A 6,600-nucleotide genomic window follows, 5' to 3' on the forward strand; every position below is an offset into this window, starting at 1 on the left:
TCACGTTTTCGCGTGCATCACTCAGCAGTATTCCCGACATGGGATGTCAGTGTATCGTTCTGGTTTCGGCAACTCCAACGATATTTATCTGTTAGCGACTCCTCAGGATAGGTCGGAATCTCTGGCTACCTGCAGCATCTGGAGAGATTGATCTGAATCTTCTGTTTGGGTAATTGTGGAGGTATGATAAGAGTCCTCCGAAGACTCCAATATTGAGCGGACTCCCTCGCTATGAGAGAACGCTAAGCGATCGCGAGCGTTCGCCGGGTGAGAATTTTCGAGAGAGAGAAGTTTCGGAGAAATCAAAGCCATGACGATGTGAATAAATGTGTGTTCTTGTTCAATTTGCAGCTACCCGAGTTTTCCGTGCGCGTCTCAGTTATCGTTCGGTGCAACTTCCCGACAACAAGTCGAGGCATTTCCCATTCTGTGGCTCGGGAAGGCACGGAAGAGAACTTTTCAGATGTCTTAGACTTCGATAAGATCGTGAAACGGAAAGGATTAAAATCTGGGGTTTCCCTTCCCGAGCTGGAAGCAGTATTCTCCCAAGGTTGAGAATTTTCGCCTTGTCTGTAGTTTTGGGCGACTGCGTGAGCCGGGCACAGAGAGCAACACCGTGCAGAGCTTCATCCGAGACTCAGAGCAAATAGAAGTATCAGTGGATGGAGATGCTTCCATTGGTAAGCGATTCATGTCATCAGCTTCAACAAGTTCCTCTCTCCCGTTCACACTGATACGACTTCATACGAGGACTGAGCGAAGCATGAAAATCCCCACCGTAGTTCAGCAATTACTGGCGTCGAAGCAGTGATCCGTCATCGCGAACACCCATGGAGACGTTTCATACGTACGGGGCTTTAGCGTGCTGTCCGCTCAAATTGGGCATCGAATCTTCAGCCCACTGAGAGCTTCTGGGTGGTGCCAAAGCCGCCATTCAGGCGAGTAAAAGTGAGTTCATCCTTCTCAGCCGATTTCGGTGATCTTCGCCATTCGCAATCCAGCACACGTCCAAAGTCCCAAGTAAAAGCTCCCCGGACAAGACAGACCGCGAACGAGCATCCGGGAGTTTCCGGTGGAGATTCCGGATCGAAGCGATCCCGAACATCACATCGATGGGTTCCCGCAACTTCTGGCGGACCCGCCGGTTGACGGCCGGCGATCAGCGTCAGAATCGACTCGCGCGAACAGCGCTAGCGCGAGGCCCGCAACGAGGAGTCGTCAGGCACAGAATCAACAATGACGGGACGCAGCGAGTTTAATCTCCCCACTTTTTTGTCCAGTTCCATTCGGCGAGTTATTCTGCAGAACAAACAGACAGAAACATTAATTCATGTTAGTAAGTAATTACCATATAATTTATATAGCCATTAAGTTACAAATCATGTCTCTCGCTCGAGCAGGCAAGGAAGCAGACGGACGAGAAGCGAAGTCGACTGCGGCGCATGCATTAGCCGGCTATCCAATTGTTGTTGTCGTCGCCGCCGCCGCGCCGCCGTCGTAGTCGTCGTCGGCTTCTGTTCTTGGTCACATCCTGAGACTGCTTGCTGGTAGCTTAGCTTTCCATGTTCGTGTTTGTAATTTGTACTTCTTCTTTGCTACTTGATGAGCGTCTTCCTCGCTCGGCATGTCTGTCTTTTGTTGCTACGTTTTCTTTCTAATGCCGAGCGGTGGCGGCTACGCAATGCACATTCGGCGAAAATTAAGAGCGTCTTGTGACTACGTTGGCGGCTTCGTACGTGTGGCTTCGAAGAGGCGGGGAACGTTGTTTTCGAGTCTGCTCTAACTGCATTTGAGAACCACAAGCGGACCCCAAGCCGTAATCAGCATCGTTGGCGTCGTTCCTTCAGAGTCATCGTTCTCGCGGAAATGTAAATCGTCGTCTCCATCGGTCATCCCTGGCCCCAGCGCTTCCGAAAGCGGCAACAGCAATGCCAGCGGTCGAAGGTGAAGAGGAAAGTTTTTTTCAGAAGCTCCTAACCGCGAGTCTCCGACGAGATTGTTCGTCTTACGACTTCCGCCGGCGAGGATTGTGACGAGCTCCTAGAAATGTTTGACTCCTAGGCCCTATTGGAATTGTACGCCTGGTCGGCGATCGGGAAACCAAACCCGAACCTCTCTGCTTTTGATTTTGACAGGTCTAGATCAGGAGGTCCGGTGAAACCATGACGGGCTCCGTCGCGTTCGAGAAGGTCCGGCGGTCTCGGATTATCTCCCCTCGTCCCAAAACTACTCGTTTCGTCACGAGTCCGGGACGTCATGCGAACGAGTCGGTGAGTGTCAACGTCGATGACGTGCCGCCCTTTCGTCAACAAACGATGCATACAATAAACACTTGACACTTTGTTGTGTCTCAGCCCTCATAGACGCAAAAACACAAATGCACATGGACACGCAGACACTTAGCAGATAAGAGGGGGAACTTCTGCCGGAGCTCGTTTTGGTCCGTTGTTTGAACGCACGGCGAGTGAGCGAAACGAAGAAGAAACAGGCGGCGCTCCACTGACTCTGCTCGGGGTCACGGAACCAGCAGCCGACATTGCGCTTAGCTATCCGTATGATAACGGTTGTTAGTGAGTATCGGACTCCGCTCTTCTCGGAGTCGACAACCCAAATCAGATGTCAACGGGCATCAGTTATCGATTGAGCACTCCGCAGAGATTCAAATAATGATCGCAGGCAGCTTAATTCGCCGGTCGAGCTCCCCGCTTGCGTACGGGCGATCTGAGCTCGAAGTTCTCTCGGGCTTCGTCCCGACAGAATTATCCCTCGATCAGAAATGAAAACCGTTTCAAAAAAACTCAAACCAGCTGAATTCGGTCACTCGGTCGACTCCGTGAGGGGTACTCACTCGATGTTTTTTGTTTCCGGCGCTTTTCAGCACCAAATGCGATGCTCGCCTCCTTACTGGGGGAAATCGGTATGCGGGCTCCATGAGGCGGACGACAGCAAACAGATCGTGTGACACCCGTGGTACAAGTCTGATTGCGTGTCCAACAATCACGCAACGCGCACCAACGATGGTGGCGCTGCCGCAGCCTCGGTGTGCTCACGAAGGCAACAGCGTTCCTTATCAACCACAGCGCTTAGTTGGAAAGTTAGAATCTCAATTCGACGAGTCACCGACAGATTGGCCGGTCATTATCCAGATGAGCATCGAGGACTCGTTCAGAGATCCGAGAAGGCGAGCTTTCACCCTACTGCCAGCATTTGTCGCTTCTGTCGAGGAGCTGAAGTCGAAAGCGCTCTGACGGAACAGATTTGAGCCTAATTCACATGGAATTTGCATCAAGTCGCTGCTCGCGATTGATCTGCATGAAACGCATGACGATGAGTGTGCGGGTGGGAGTTCGTGAGCGCGAGGATTGCCTCACTGTGCCAACAGAGCATTGGAGACGAGCTTGTGTAGCAATCGCTCAGCAGAAATACAAAGCGTTTCCGCTTCGTGTTCACAGCCCACAACGATGGGCGGCACCCGTCGAACAGATGTGAAATTACTTACAAACAACACACACACACACACGTATACACAAACGAGGGAAACAGATACTCGACAGGGAATCGTTACGGCGCTGACTCGGACCGAATGTTTTCTTTAGTAATTGCTGCGTAGAGCCGAATTCGAACCGACGTTTGAGTATTCGGCAACAATTACGTCTCTCCGTGGTTCACGGGTGGTAACGCCGTCGAAGGGGAGGGAAAGTCAACGAGCGTTCGAAGAGAAATTCTTCCGAACCAGAGTTTGGGAACGGCGGGGAAAATTCCGTTCGAGCATCGATCCAACTAAAGGAGCATTTTCTGCTCGTTAGCAGGTAGTTTCTCGAATGAATTTCGAAGAGCTCCTTAGGATTTTCCCCTGCGCTTCCGTTAGTGAAAAGCAGCTGTCGGCCGGCGATTAGACTTTTTGAGGCGGCCGCCGTCGAGACGCAGCGGCGGTGGCGGCGCTCATGGCGGCGGCGAAATCATCAGAAATAGCAGAAAAGTCGACGAGTAACGTTGTTACGGACATGCTACGTGATATTGTGACGACACAGACGAGCTCACAGCGGCGGACGGGAAGACAGAGCCAACTCCCAGCGAGTGAACGAGCATTGCTCATGAAAACTAGGGGATAATGAATGTTGTTCTTTCAACTTTATCTCGAGTCTTATATCGTCTCGTCTTGGAAAACCCGGAGAGCTCATCTTCTCCACGCCGTATCCTGGAAAGCGTGGATACTACTGAGTCGTCATGTTTGCATTGTTGATCTTTCTCCGACAGAAATTAAACAAAAAGAAGAAACGAAAAGGAGGAAGAAGAAAACAACATCCGAAAGAAGAAGGCTTTTGGCCGAAAGCAAGCATTGTCCCTCGCTCGTAGCTAAATTAGTTCTTCTCGGTTGCCTGCTCGCATGCACCGCGGAACGTAATGGCTTCGATGAGTAACGTAGAACGAGTCCAAATTCAGACTCGACTCGCTGGAAAAGTAGTCGAGGGTCCCGGGAGTTTTGAACGCACGATCTCCCGCTCAATCATGGTATTCTTCTCGATGACTTAATCCCAGGAATGAGAAAAATACCAGGCTCCCTCTTCCTCTCGAGTCCCATTCAAAGTCCCCCGTAGCCGTCACGATTTGCATGCTCAACCGATCCGGGACTCGGGAAACGGGGGGACTCGCTGAATGAGTAGCGAATAAGGTCCGACAAAACAAAGACAATAACTCTGACAAACAGGGTGCAGTAGAAAAAAAAACACTGTGGTCGACAAGTATTCAAACAGTCAAAAAAGGCGGACAAACAAACAAACGACGGACGAACAGGCGGTCGAGCAGTGGACCGGTGCGCCAATAGAGGCAAGGCCTGTAACCTGGTGGTTCCTGTAATTTCAGTGTCAGAGAGCTTAGCTCACCGGCTCCTGGCCACAAGCAGACGTAATAATAAATATAATTATAGTCCGGAGTTGTGTTTACACGCCCGATGCCCGGTCCGTGGGGATGGTTAGGACGTTGTCAGAGAGGAATGGATACGCAAGAACAAGTAACGACGACACGACAGAAGCTGACAGAGAGGTCCAGTGATGACAACGTCGACAGAGGCTGGCACAAAGACATTGTCATGTTCTACGACCCTCGAGGCAGCGCGCGAGCTTCGGAGGGAACTGCGGAAGGCATATGAAAAAAAATCAAAGAACAGAAGTCGCGAAGAATCATGAATCCTCTACCGATCTCCTAATCGGTTGGCCCTTTCGTATCGGAACGAGGACCCTTAGGGCAGACGAGGAGGTAAAAACTCTGTGGGAAAATTCTCCGTGAAAAACGCGCCGCACGAAGGGAGAGTAGGTTCTGAGAAGCGGCTGCAAATGAAGGGATCGGAATCGTTTCGAGAGGTACTCTTTTCCGTCTGCGTGCTTATCACCGGCAGAAGATTTTCGATAAGGGTATTCAATTTTATAATATCGACGAATTCCTTCTAGCTCACGAACACCGTCGCCAAACATCGCTCGTCTGATATTTTTTTGCTCCTTCAGACCGAGGACTAGCAGATGAGCCGCCGTCAGGCTCGAGATAGGGCAGCAGCCTTGTGTTGTCGCTTATCATAATGAGTGGCAGGCGGGCTTTCTTATCGAACGAATAGCAGTTTACACCGAAATGGCTAATTGTCCTGTTGGGTTAGGTTTCAGCTACGAGTCAAAGCTTCCAGAGACACATCCACACCATGGAGCTCTCACCCGTATACCTCGGGGAGACCATAAGCTCCACGTCTCTCGATTCTTCCGAAGTTTGCGAAATTTCGAGAGCTCACCTTGTCGTCGAATCATAGCGAATCGGTGGCATAGCCTCGGAATCGCTAGCAGTCCCAACCGGTCTTCCACGAAAAGAGAGAGACTGAGTTTTGGCGGAGCTTACGAGCAGCAGAAAGAATATTTCCTGTGCAATTCTATCTGGTAAGTCTCTCAGAAGGCGAAGAAGCTCACGGTCCGCTTCTTCTCCAGGGTGGTCCTCATTTCCGATCGTCTTATCATCCATAGCGATGACGAATAAGGGAGAAAATTCTTAACGAGAACGATAACGGTGATAAGCGTATCACAACGCCTGCCATAGCCTCCGATGCCGCCGCGCCGTCGGACATCGCGGCCGCGTCAACCTACACCACTGGAACCACCGGAGTTTCGGATCTAGTATAGTCGACGTCGCGACGTCATCCTCACCGACTCCTTGATGATGAACGGTATCGGATGCGATGAAGAGAATGAACACTCTTTTCTCATCGAGGTCGAGCCGTAGCTGTTCCCGATAACACGGACAGACATGGATTTTTTTATGAGAATTCTCCGCTGCAAATATGGAAGGCGGCGCTTTGCGATCGCTGTGGGAATCTTTCAGGTGGTCTGAGAGCTCGGCGAGCGAGCGGGCGACCGAACGGACGGCGGTCTGTTTGCTCGAGCAACACGGTAGCACGTACCAGACGACTCAGTCTTTCGGTTGTTTCTTCGGATGCAACTCGTGAAACTTCACCAACTTCTGTAAAACTGTCAACTACGTCCGACTTCTCATCGCTGTACTCATCAGCAGCTACGACAGTGCCGATTAGCTCGGAGCTTCCGTACGCATCCATTTTCATGGGTT

The sequence above is a fragment of the Galendromus occidentalis genome, unplaced genomic scaffold, assembly GCF_000255335.2.
Source record: "Galendromus occidentalis unplaced genomic scaffold, Mocc_1.1 scf7180000077191, whole genome shotgun sequence".
Lineage (NCBI taxonomy): Eukaryota > Metazoa > Arthropoda > Arachnida > Mesostigmata > Phytoseiidae > Galendromus > Galendromus occidentalis.